The 12,220-nt window shown below is 44.1% G+C and overlaps 1 long non-coding RNA gene across 35 annotated transcripts in view; it reads left to right on the top strand.

Moving 5' to 3' along the window:
- The window catches only part of LOC307186525, a 2,785,769-nt gene that overhangs the window by 2,704,975 nt on the left and 68,574 nt on the right, over window positions 1–12,220 (top strand). For all 35 annotated transcript variants that reach the window (XR_013828351.1, XR_013828352.1, XR_013828362.1 and 32 more), the window contains one exon: window positions 9,470–9,551. This is a non-coding gene — a long non-coding RNA (uncharacterized lncRNA). The remainder of the gene's footprint in view (window positions 1–9,469; window positions 9,552–12,220) is intronic.

The following is a 12,220-nucleotide window of genomic DNA, read 5'->3' as shown; positions in this document are numbered from 1 at the left end:
ACCTGAATCCACTCATTATGCTGCTACGGGCCTCATGACATAGATTTCATTGCTGAGTGATACTGCGTTGTAAGTAAATACTACAAGTTCTTTATCCATTTTTCACTTTCTGCGGTGTTGAACTTGTACTGTAAACGAGGTTCTTGTAAACAGAGGCGTCCCAAACTTTGGGGTGGCTGTGTCTTTTTGATTTTAATTTCCCTAAGCTATAGGACCATAAGTGGCAGTGCCCTAGGCTCTGTTGCTTTGTTTTTTAGATGTTTCAGGAAACACCATACACTTCTCCCGAGTGGTTGTTGGCAATTTACATCCCGCCCATCAGCATAACAAGGCTCCCAGTTCTCCATGGCCTGTCCTGCCTTTCTGGATTTTACACTTTTTTCAGATGGCCCTTTTGACCGGGGGGAAGTGAGACTTCATTGTAGTGCAGATTTCCTTTGCAAGCTTGCTTGGTTGGCCAAAAAGGGCGTATGCGTTTTTTCCTGAATATATTCAGGAAAAAACGCATACGCCCTTTTTGGCCAAGTGCATCATTGTGGACGTTCTGCCTCTTTTCCTATGCTTTCAATGCAATTCCAGTCTACCTCCTGAAATCGGTTTCCTGCAATTCTGCCCCGCTTTCAAGTCCTCTTGGCAGCCTTACTTCAGTCTATTTTTGGACGATAGCTGTCATTTATAACTCTGCAGGTTTGTGAATTACAGTGCCCCTGAGCTCCTTTCTTCAACTCGCTTTCTTTTGAGGTGGCCGCAACACCGCTGGATGGCTTCAGGCCCTAATCTGGTTCCGGCCCGGCATGCTGAGCCTTTGGTTAATTCCTCTTCCTGGTGGGAAATGAGAGTTAAATTTGCCCGTCCAGACACCTCCAGCTAGCCTCTCATTGGTTCTCGCTATTCCTGTTCATCTTCCGAAGAAATTGCAAGCTGGGCCAAACAGGAGGTTAAAGGGACTGACTCTCCAAGTGGGGAGAGTGTTAGTAAAGCGTCTGGAATGTTGCACCCGAGTACCAGGGTACGAAAACTGAGACATATTTGAACACATCTCCCGTTCACATGGTTGATCATATTCTAGGTTCCACATGCATGTTTTAGCTGAAGGAAGAATACCTTAAACCTGGAGTGCTGAGACCCGAGTAATGGGTACCATGCAATATGACTGCAAAGGGTCTTCATTTGCTCACCGAACCTCTCCAATCCTATCACTGCTGCGTTTATGCCCCTGTACACATGCTTGATTCTCTTTTGGAGACATAGCAATCCATAGGTTTTAAGATACTTACTAGTCATGTACATTCTTAGGCGTTTAATATGGGGTTTTGAGTCCATTTCGTTGAGCAAGGAGTAGCTCTTGTCTATTGCATATTTGGCTTAAGGAACTTTATCTGTGCTCATTTCAATCTCTGGTTTTATGCAACACCCCAACTCACCTTTCCCCTTAAGCAAGCATAAGTTGGTTTTCTAAATTTGAGACCCTGTTCTGTTTTGGAATGCAGTTCCTGTGTATCCACGTTTACATTCCGTGTATTACTGATATCTTATGATGTTTCTTTTTCTGTGTGACTTATTTCAGTTAGAATCATCGTACCTGAATCCACTCATTATGCTGCTACGGGCCTGATGACATAGATTTCATTGCTGAGTGATACTGCATTGTACGTAAGTACCACAAGTTCTTTATCCATTTTTCACTTTCTGTGATATTGAACTTGTACGGTAAACGAGGTTCTTGTAAACAGAGCCGTTCCAAACTTTGGGGTGGCTGTGTCTTTTTGATTTTAATTTCCCTAAGCTATAGGACCATAAGTGGAAGTGCCCTAGGCTCTGTTGCTTTGTTTTTTAGATGTTTCAGGAAACACCATACACTTCTCCCGAGTGTCTGTTGGCAATTTTCATCCCGCCCATCAGCATAACAAGGCTCCCAGTTCTCCATGGCCTGTCCTGCCTTTCTGGATTTTACACTTTTTTCAGATGGCCCTTTTGACCGGGGGGAAGTGAGACTTCATTGTAGTGCAGATTTCCTTTGCAAGCTTGCTTGGTTGGCCAAAAAGGGCGTATGCGTTTTTTCCTGAATATATTCAGGAAAAAACGCATACGCCCTTTTTGGCCAAGTGCATCATTGTGGACGTTCTGCCTCTTTTCCTATGCTTTCAATGCAATTCCAGTCTACCTCCTGAAATCGGTTTCCTGCAATTCTGCCCCGCTTTCAAGTCCTCTTGGCAGCCTTACTTCAGTCTATTTTTGGACGATAGCTGTCATTTATAACTCTGCAGGTTTGTGAATTACAGTGCCCCTGAGCTCCTTTCTTCAACTCGCTTTCTTGTGAGCTGGCCGCAACACCGCCGGATGGCTTCAGGCCCTAATCTGGTTCCGGCCCGGCATGCTGAGCCTTTGGTTAATTCCTCTTCCTGGTGGGAAATGAGAGTTAAATTTGCCCGTCCAGACACCTCCAGCTAGCCTCTCATTGGTTCTCGCTATTCCTGTTCATCTTCCGCAGAAATTGCAAACTGGGCCAAACAGGAGGTTAAAGGGACTGACTCTCCAAGTGGGGAGAGTGTTAGTAAAGCGTCTGGAATGTTGCACCCGAGTACCAGGGGAGGGAAACTGAGACATATTTGAACACGTCTCCCGTTCACATGGTTGATCATACTCTGGGTTCCACATGCATGTTTTAGCTGAAGGAAGAATACCTTAAACCTGGAGACTTCAGACCCGTGGAATGGGTACCATGCAATATGACTTCAAAGGGTCTTCATTTGCTCACCGAACCTCTCCAATCCTATCACTGCTGCGTTTATGCCCCTGTACACACGCTTGATTCTCTTTTGGAGACATAGCAATCCATAGGTTTTAAGATACTTACTAGTCAGGTACATTCTTAGGCGTTTAATATGGGGTGTTGAGTCCATTTCGTTGAGCAAGGAGTAGCTCTTGTCTATTCCATATTTGGCTTAAGGAACTTTATCTGTGCTCATTTCAATCTCTGGTTTTATGCAGCACCCCAACTCACCTTTCCCCTTAAGCAAGCATAAGTTGGTTTTCTAAATTTGAGACCCTGTTCTGTTTTGGAATGCAGTTCCTGTGTAGCCAAGTTTACATTCCGTGTATTAGTGATATCTTATGATGTTTCTTTTTCTGTGTGACTTATTTCAGTTAGAATCATCATACCTGAATCCACTCATTGTGCTGCTAAGGGACTGATGACACAGATTTCATTGCTGAGTGATATTGCTTTGTAAGTGAATGCCACAACTTCTTTATCCATTTTTCACTTTCTGCGATGTTGAACTTGTACTGTAAACGAGGTTCTTGTAAACAGAGCCGTTCCAAACTTTGGGGTGGCTGTGTCTTTTTCATTTTAATTTCCCTAAGCTATAGGACCATAAGTGGAAGTGCCCTAGGTTCTGTTGCTTTGTTTTTTAGTTGTTTCAGGAAACACCATACACTTCTCCCAAGTGGTTCTTGGCAATTTACATCCCGCCCATCAGCATAACAAGGCTCCCAGTTCTCCATGGCCTGTCCTGCCTTTCTGGATTTTACACTTTTTTCAGATGGCCCTTTTGACCGGGGGAAGTGAGACTTCATTGTAGTGCAGATTTCATTTGCAAGCTTGCTTGGTTGGCCAAAAAGGGCGTATGCGTTTTTTCCTGAATATATTCAGGAAAAAACGCATACGCCCTTTTTGGCCAAGTGCATCATTGTGGACGTTCTGCCTCTTTTCCTATGATTTCAATGCAATTCCAGTCTACCTCCTGAAATCGGTTTCCTGCAATTCTGCCCCGCTTTCAAGTCCTCTTGTCAGCCTTACTTCAGTCTATTTTTGGACGATAGCTGTCATTTATAACTCTGCAGGTTTGTGAATTACAGTGCCCCTGAGCTCCTTTCTTCACCTCGCTTTCTTGTGACCTGGCCGCAACACCGCAGGATGGCTTCAGGCCCTAATCTGGTTCTGCAATGGCACGCTGAGCCTTTGGTTAATTCCTCTTCCTGGTAGGAAATGAGAGTTAAATTTGCCAGTCCAGACACCTCCAGCTAGTCTCCATTGGTTCTCGCTATTCCTGTTCATCTTCCGCAGAAATTGCAAACTGGGCCAAACAGGAGGTTAAATGGACTGACTCTCCAAGTAGGGAGAGTGTTAGTAAAGCGTCTGGAATGTTGCACCCGAGTACCAGGGTACGAAAACTGAGACATATTTGAACACGTCTCCCGATCACATGGTTGATCATACTCTAGGTTCCACATGCATGTTTTAGCTGAAGGAAGAATACCTTAAACCTGGGTAGTTGAAACCCGTGGAATGGGTACCATGAAATATGACTTCAAAGGGTCTTCATTTGCTCACCGAACCTCTCCAATCCTATCACTGCTGCGTTTATGCCCCTGTACACATGCTTGATTCTCTTTTGGAGACATAGCAATCCATAGGTTTTAAGATACTTACAAGTCAGGTACATTCTTAGGCGTTTAATATGCGGTGTTGAGTCCATTTCGTTGAGCAAGGAGTAGCTCTTGTCTATTCCATATTTGGCTTAAGGAACTTTATCTGTGCTCATTTCAATCTCTGGTTTTATGCAGCACCCCAACTCACCTTTACCCTTAAGCAAGCATAAGTTGTTTTTCTAAATTTGAGACCCTGTTCTGTTCTGTAATTCAGTTCCTGTGTAGCCAAGTTTACATTCCGTGTATTACTGATATCTTATGATGTTTCTTTTTCTGTGTGACTTATTTCAGTTAGAATCATCATACCTGAATCCACTCATTGTGCTGCTAAGGGCCTGATGACACAGATTTCATTGCTGAGTGATATTGCTTTGTAAGTAAATACCACAACTTCTTTATCCATTTTTCACTTTCTGTGATATTGAACTTGTACGGTAAACGAGGTTCTTGTAAACAGAGCCGTTTGAAAATTTGGGGTGGCTGTGTCTTTTTGATTTTAAATTCCCTAAGCTATAGGACCATAAGTGGAAGTGCCCTAGGCTCTGTTGCTTTGTTTTTTAGATGTTTCAGGAAACACCATACACTTCTCCCGAGTGGTTGTTGGCAATTTACATCCCGCCCATCAGCATAACAAGGCTCCCAGTTCTCCATGGCCTGTCCTGCCTTTCTGGATTTTACACTTTTTTCAGATGGCCCTTTTGACCGGGGGGAAGTGAGACTTCATTGTAGTGCAGATTTCCTTTGCAAGCTTGCTTGGTTGGCCAAAAAGGGCGTATGCGTTTTTTCCTGAATATATTCAGGAAAAAACGCATACGCCCTTTTTGGCCAAGTGCATCATTGTGGACTTTCTGCCTCTTTTCCTATGCTTTCAATGCAATTCCAGTCTACCTCCTGAAATCGGTTTCCTGCAATTCTGCCCCGCTTTCAAGTCCTCTTGCCAGCCTTACTTCAGGCTATTTTTGGACGATAGCTGTCATTTATAACTCTGCAGGTTTGTGAATTACAGTGCCCCTGAGCTCCTTTCTTAAACTCGCTTTCTTTTGAGCTGGCCGCAACACCGCAGGATGGCTTCAGGCCCTAATCTGGTTCCGGCACGGCACACTGAGCCTTTGGTTATTTCCTCTTCCTGGTGGGAAATGAGAGTTAAATTTGCCCGTCCAGAAACCTCCAGCTAGCCTCTCATTGGTTCTCACTATTCCTGTTCATCTTCCGCAGAAATTGCAAACTGAGCCAAACAGGAGGTTAAAGGCGCTGACTCTCCAAGTGGGGAGAGTGTTATTAAAGCGTCTGGAATGTTGCACCCGAGTACCAGGGGAGGAAAACTGAGACATATTTGAACACGTCTCTCGATCACATGGTTGATCATACTCTGGGTTCCACATGCATGTTTTAGCTGAAGGAAGAATACCTTAAACCTGGAGAGTTGAGACCCGTGGAATGGGTACCATGCAATATGACTTCAAAGGGTCTTCATTTGCTCACCGAACCTCTCCAATCCTATCACTGCTGCGTTTATGCCCCTGTACACACGCTTGATTCTCTTTTGGAGACATAGCAATCCATAGATTTTACGATACTTACTAGTCATGTACATTCTTAGGCGTTTAATATGCGGTGTTGAGTCCATTTCGTTGAGCAAGGAGTAGCTCTTGTCTATTCCATATTTGACTTAAGGAACTTTATCTGTGCTCATTTCAATCTCTGGTTTTATGCAGCACCCCAACTCACCTTTACCCTTAAGCAAGCATAAGTTGGTTTTCGAAATTTGAGACCCTGTTCTGTTTTGGAATGCAGTTCCTGTGTAGCCAAGTTTACATTCCGTGTATTAGTGATATCTTATGATGTTTCTTTTTCTGTGTGACTTATTTCAGTTAGAATCATCGTACCTGAATCCACTCATTATGCTGCTACGGGCCTCATGACATAGATTTCATTGCTGAGTGATACTGCGTTGTAAGTAAATACTACAAGTTCTTTATCCATTTTTCACTTTCTGCGGTGTTGAACTTGTACTGTAAACGAGGTTCTTGTAAACAGAGGCGTCCCAAACTTTGGGGTGGCTGTGTCTTTTTGATTTTAATTTCCCTAAGCTATAGGACCATAAGTGGCAGTGCCCTAGGCTCTGTTGCTTTGTTTTTTAGATGTTTCAGGAAACACCATACACTTCTCCCGAGTGGTTGTTGGCAATTTACATCCCGCCCATCAGCATAACAAGGCTCCCAGTTCTCCATGGCCTGTCCTGCCTTTCTGGATTTTACACTTTTTTCAGATGGCCCTTTTGACCGGGGGGAAGTGAGACTTCATTGTAGTGCAGATTTCCTTTGCAAGCTTGCTTGGTTGGCCAAAAAGGGCGTATGCGTTTTTTCCTGAATATATTCAGGAAAAAACGCATACGCCCTTTTTGGCCAAGTGCATCATTGTGGACGTTCTGCCTCTTTTCCTATGCTTTCAATGCAATTCCAGTCTACCTCCTGAAATCGGTTTCCTGCAATTCTGCCCCGCTTTCAAGTCCTCTTGGCAGCCTTACTTCAGTCTATTTTTGGACGATACCTGTCATTTATAACTCTGCAGGTTTGTGAATTACAGTGCCCCTGAGCTCCTTTCTTAAACTCGCTTTATTTTGAGCTGGCCGCAACACCGCAGGATGGCTTCAGGCCCTAATCTGGTTCCGGCCCGGCACACTGAGCCTTTGGTTATTTCCTCTTCCTGGTGGGAAATGAGAGTTAAATTTGCCCGTCCAGAAACCTCCAGCTAGTCTCTCATTGGTTCTCGCTATTCCTGTTCATCTTCCGCAGAAATTGCAAACTGGGCCAAACAGGAGGTTAAAGGCGCTGACTCTCCAAGTGGGGAGAGTGTTAGTAAAGCGTCTGGAATGTTGCACCCGAGTAACAGGGGAGAAAAACTGAGACATATTTGAACACGTCTCCCGTTCACACGGTTGATCATACTCTGGGTTCCACCTGCATGTTTTAGCTGAAGGAAGAATACTTTAAACCTGCAGAGTTGAGACCCGTGGAATGGGTACCATGCAATATGACTTCAAAGGGTCTTCATTTGCTCACCGAACCTCTCCAATCCTATCACTGCTGCGTTTATGCCCCTGTACACACGCTTGATTCTCTTTTGGATACATAGCAATCCATAGGTTTTAAGATACTTACTAGTCAGGTACATTCTTAGGCGTTTAATATGGGGTGTTGAGTCCATTTCGTTGAGCAAGGAGTAGCTCTTGTCTATTCCATATTTGGTTTAAGGAACTTTATCTGTGCTCATTTCAATCTCTGGTTTTATGCAGCACCCCAACTCACCTTTCCCCTTAAGCAAGCATAAGTTGCTTTTCTAAATTTGAGACCCTGTTCTGTTTTGGAATTCAGTTCCTGTGTAGCCAACTTTACATTCTGTGTATTAGTGGTACCTTATGATGTTTCTTTTTCTGTGTGACTTATTTCAGTTACAATCATCGTACCTGAATCCTCTCATTATGCTGCTACGGGCCTGATGACATAGATTTCATTGCTGAGTGATACTGCATTGTACGTAAGTACCACAAGTTCTTTATCCATTTTTCACTTTCTGTGATATTGAACTTGTACGGTAAACGAGGTTCTTGTAAACAGAGGCGTCCCAAACTTTGGGGTGGCTGTGTCTTTTTTATTTTAATTTCCCTAATCTATAGGACCATAAGTGGCAGTGCCCTAGGCTTTGTTGCTTTGTTTTTTAGATGTTTCAGGAAACACCATACACTTCTCCCGAGTGTCTGTTGGCAATTTTCATCCCGCCCATCAGCATAACAAGGCTCCCAGTTCTCCATGGCCTGTCCTGCCTTTCTGGATTTTACACTTTTTTCAGATGGCCCTTTTGACAGGGGGGAAGTGAGACTTCATTGTAGTGCAGATTTCCTTTGCAAGCTTGCTTGGTTGGCCAAAAAGGGCGTATGCGTTTTTTCCTGAATATATTCAGGAAAAAACGCATACGCCCTTTTTGGCCAAGTGCATCATTGTGGACGTTCTGCCTCTTTTCCTATGCTTTCAATGCAATTCCAGTCTACCTCCTGAAATCGGTTTCCTGCAATTCTGCCCCGCTTTCAAGTCCTCTTGGCAGCCTTACCTCAGTATATTTTTGGACGATAGCTGTCATTTATAACTCTGCAGGTTTGTGAATTACAGTGCCCCTGAGCTCCTTTCTTCAACTCGCTTTCTTGTGAGCTGGCCGCAACACCGCAGGATGGCTTCAGCCCCTAATCTGCTACCGGCACGGCACGCTGAGCCTTTGGTTATTTCCTCTTCCTGGTGGGAAATGAGAGTTAAATTTGCCCGTCCAGACACCTCCAGCTAGTCTCTCATTGGTTCTCCCTATTCCTGTTCATCTTCCGCAGAAATTGCAAGCTGGGCCAAACAGGAGGTTAAAGGGACTGACTCTCCAAGTGGGGAGAGTGTTAGTAAAGCGTCTGGAATGTTGCACCCGAGTACCAGGGTATGAAAACTGAGACATATTTGAACACGTCTCCTGATCACATGGTTGATCATACTCTAGGTTCTACATGCATATTTTAGCTGAAGGAAGAATACCTTAAACCTGGGTAGTTGAAACCCGTGGAATGGGTACCATGCAATATGACTTCAAAGGGTCTACATTTGCTCACCGAACCTCTCCAATCCTATCACTGCTGCGTTTATGCCCCTGTACACATGCTTGATTCTCTTTCGGAGACATAGCAATCCATAGGTTTTAAGATACTTACTAGTCAGGTACATTCTTAGGCATTTAACATGCGGTGTTGAGTCCATTTCGTTGAGCAAGGAGTAGCTCTTGTCTATTCCATATTTGGCTTAAGGACCTTTATCTGTGCTCATTTCAATCTCTGGTTTTATGCAGCACCCCAACTCACCTTTCCCCTTAAGCAAGCATAAGTTGCTTTTCTAAATTTGAGACCCTGTTGTGTTTTGTAATTCAGTTCCCGTGTAGCCAAGTTTACATTCTGTGTATTAGTGATACCTTATGATGTTTCTTTTTCTGTGTGACTTATTTCATTTAGAATCATCGTACCTGAATCCACTCATTATGGTGCTACGGGCCTGATGACATAGATTTCATTGCTGAGTGATACTGCATTGAACGTAAGTACCACAAGTTCTTTATCCATTTTTCACTTTCTGTGATATTGAACTTGTACGGTAAATGAGGTTCTTGTAAACGGAGGCGTCCCAAACTTTGGGGTGGCTGTGTCTTTTTGATTTTAATTTTCCTAAGCTATAGGACCATAAGTGGAAGTGCCCTAGGTTCTGTTGCTTTGTTTTTTAGATGCTTCAGGAAACACCATACACTTCTCCCGAGTGGTTGTTGGCAATTTACATCCCGCCCATCAGCATAACAAGGCTCCCAGTTCTCCATGGCCTGTCCTGCCTTTCTGGATTTTACACTTTTTTCAGATGGCCCTTTTGACCGGGGGGAAGTGAGACTTCATTGTAGTGCAGATTTCCTTTGCAAGCTTGCTTGGTTGGCCAAAAAGGGCGTATGCGTTTTTTCCTGAATATATTCAGGAAAAAACGCATACGCCCTTTTTGGCCAAGTGCATCATTGTGGACGTTCTGCCTCTTTTCCTATGCTTTCAATGCAATTCCAGTCTACCTCCTGAAATCGGTTTCCTGCAATTCTGCCCCGCTTTCAAGTCCTCTTGGCAGCCTTACTTCAGTCTATTTTTGGACGATAGCTGTCATTTATAACTCTGCAGGTTTGTGAATTACAGTGCCCCTGAGCTCCTTTCTTCAACTCGGTTTCTTTTGAGCTGGCTGCAACACCGCAGGATGGCTTCAGGCCCTAATCTGGTTCCGGTACGGCACGCTGAGCCTTTGGTTATTTCCTCTTCCTGGTGGGAAATGAGAGTTAAATTTGCCCGTCCAGACACCTCCAGCTAGCCTCTCATTGGTTCTCGCTATTCCTGTTCATCTTCCGCAGAAATTGCAAACTGGGCCAAACAGGAGGTTAAAGGGACTGACTCTCCAAGTGGGGAGAGTGTTAGTAAAGCGTCTGGAATGTTGCACCCGAGTACCAGGGGAGGAAAACTGAGACATATTTGAACACGTCTCCCGATCACATGGTTGATCATACTCTAGGTTCCACATACATGTTTTAGCTGAAGGAAGAATACCTTAAACCTGGGTAGTTGAAACCCGTGGAATGGGTACCATGCAATATGACTTCAAAGGGTCTTCATTTGCTCACCGAACCTCTCCAATCCTATCACTGCTGCGTTTATGCCCCTGTACACATGCTTGATTCTCTTTCGGAGACATAGCAATCCATAGGTTTTAAGATACTTACAAGTCAGGTACATTCTTAGGCGTTTAATATGGGGTGTTGAGTCCATTTCGTTGAGCAAGCAGTAGCTCTTTTCTATTCCATATTTGGCTTAAGGAACTTTATCTGTGCTCATTTCAATCTCTGGTTTTATGCAGCACCCCAACTCACCTTTACCCTTAAGCAAGCATAAGTTGTTTTTCTAAATTTGAGACCCTGTTCTGTTCTGTAATTCAGTTCCTGTGTAGCCAAGTTTACATTCCGTGTATTACTGATATTTTATGATGTTTCTTTTTCTGTGTGACTTATTTCAGTTAGAATCATCATACCTGAATCCACTCATTGTGCTGCTAAGGGCCTGATGACATAGATTTCATTGCTGAGTGATATTGCTTTGTAAGTGAATACCACAACTTCTTTATCCATTTTTCACTTTCTGCGATGTTGAACTTGTACTGTAAACGAGGTTCTTGTAAACAGAGCCGTTCCAAACTTTGGGGTGGCTGTGTCTTTTTGATTTTAATTTCCCTAAGCTATAGGACCATAAGTGGCAGTGCCCTAGGCTCTGTTGCTTTGTTTTTTAGATGTTTCAGGAAACACCATACACTTCTCCGGAGTGTCTGTTGGCAATTTACATCCCGCCCATCAGCATAACAAGGCTCCCAGTTCTCAATGGCCTGTTGCCTTTCTGGATTTTACACTTTTTTCAGATGGCCCTTTTGACCGGGGGGAAGTGAGACTTCATTGTAGTGCAGATTTCCTTTGCAAGCTTGCTTGGTTGGCCAAAAAGGGCGTATGCGTTTTTTCCTGAATATATTCAGGAAAAAACGCATACGCCCTTTTTGGCCAAGTGCATCATTGTGGACGTTCTGCCTCTTTTCCTATGCTTTCAATGCAATTCCAGTCTACCTCCTGAAATCGGTTTCCTGCAATTCTGCCCCGCTTTCAAGTCCTCTTGGCAGCCTTACTTCAGTCTATTTTTGGACGATAGCTGTCATTTATAACTCTGCAGGTTTGTGAATTACAGTGCCCCTGAGCTCCTTTCTTCAACTTGCTTTCTTGTGACCTGGCCGCAACACTGCAGGATGGCTTCAGGCCCTAATCTGGTTCCGGCACGGCACGCTGAGCCTTTGGTTATTTCCTCTTCCTGGTGGGAAATGAGAGTTATATTTGCCCGTCCAGACACCTCCAGCTAGTCTCTCATTGGTTCTCGCTATTCCTGTTCATCTTCCGCAGAAATTGCAAACTGGGCCAAACAGGAGGTTAAAGGCGCTGACTCTCCAAGTGGGGAGAGTGTTAGTAAAGCGTCTGGAATGTTGCACCCGAGTACCAGGGGAGGAAAACTGAGACATATTTGAACACGTCTCCCGTTCACATGGTTGATCATACTTGGGTTCCACATGCATGTTTTAGCTGAAGGAAGAATACCTTAAACCTGGAGAGTTAAGACCCGTGGAATGGGTACCATGCAATATGACTTCAAAGGGTC

This window comes from Stenella coeruleoalba (assembly GCF_951394435.1).
Source record: "Stenella coeruleoalba genome assembly, chromosome: 1".
In the NCBI taxonomy this organism is placed as follows: Eukaryota; Metazoa; Chordata; class Mammalia; order Artiodactyla; family Delphinidae; genus Stenella; species Stenella coeruleoalba.
Note: the sequence above shows the minus strand (reverse complement) of the source record. Positions and strands in the feature narration are given on the sequence as shown.